Source organism: Arachis duranensis, chromosome 7, assembly GCF_000817695.3.
Source record: "Arachis duranensis cultivar V14167 chromosome 7, aradu.V14167.gnm2.J7QH, whole genome shotgun sequence".
In the NCBI taxonomy this organism is placed as follows: domain Eukaryota; kingdom Viridiplantae; phylum Streptophyta; class Magnoliopsida; order Fabales; family Fabaceae; genus Arachis; species Arachis duranensis.
Window position 1 is genome coordinate 61,207,530 of NC_029778.3, and position 670 is coordinate 61,208,199.

Consider the following 670-nt stretch of genomic DNA (forward strand, 5'->3'; position numbering starts at 1 on the left):
TTTGGAGGGTAAAATTGATTCAGGAATTTGTCTGATAACCGTCTCTATGTTTTTATGCTTGCTGTGGGTTGGTTATTCAACCACCTCTTAGCTTGATCTTTTACAGCAAATGGAAATAGTAATAATCTGTAGACATCCTGATCCACCTCTTTATCACGTACTGTGTCAGCAAGTTATAGGAATTGTGCCAGAAACTCAGTAGGTTCTTCCTGTGGAAGACCGGAATACTGGCAATTTTGCTGCACCATGATAATGAGTTGAGGATTTAGCTCAAAGCTGCTTGCTTTGATGGGTGGTATACAGATGCTACTCCCATATGCAGCTGTAATGGGGTTAGCATATGACCCCAGAGTCCTTCTGGACTGCTCAATTCCACTTAGGTCCATGATGGAGAAAGGGAAATGATGCAAATATTATTTTATTTTTATTTTTTTTATTTTAATTAAAAGTGACCGAAAATAATAAAATAAAATAAATGGAAAATAAAATAAAATTTCGAAAAATAAAATCAAAGCAAATTGAAAACTAAATTAATTAATTAATTAAAAAGATTTTGGAATTAGCAATTGAAAAGATACGATTGAAAATTATTTTGAAAAAGATTTGATTTTTTTGAAATGAGGAAAGAGAAAAACAACAAAATGACACCAAACTTAAAATTTTTAGAAAA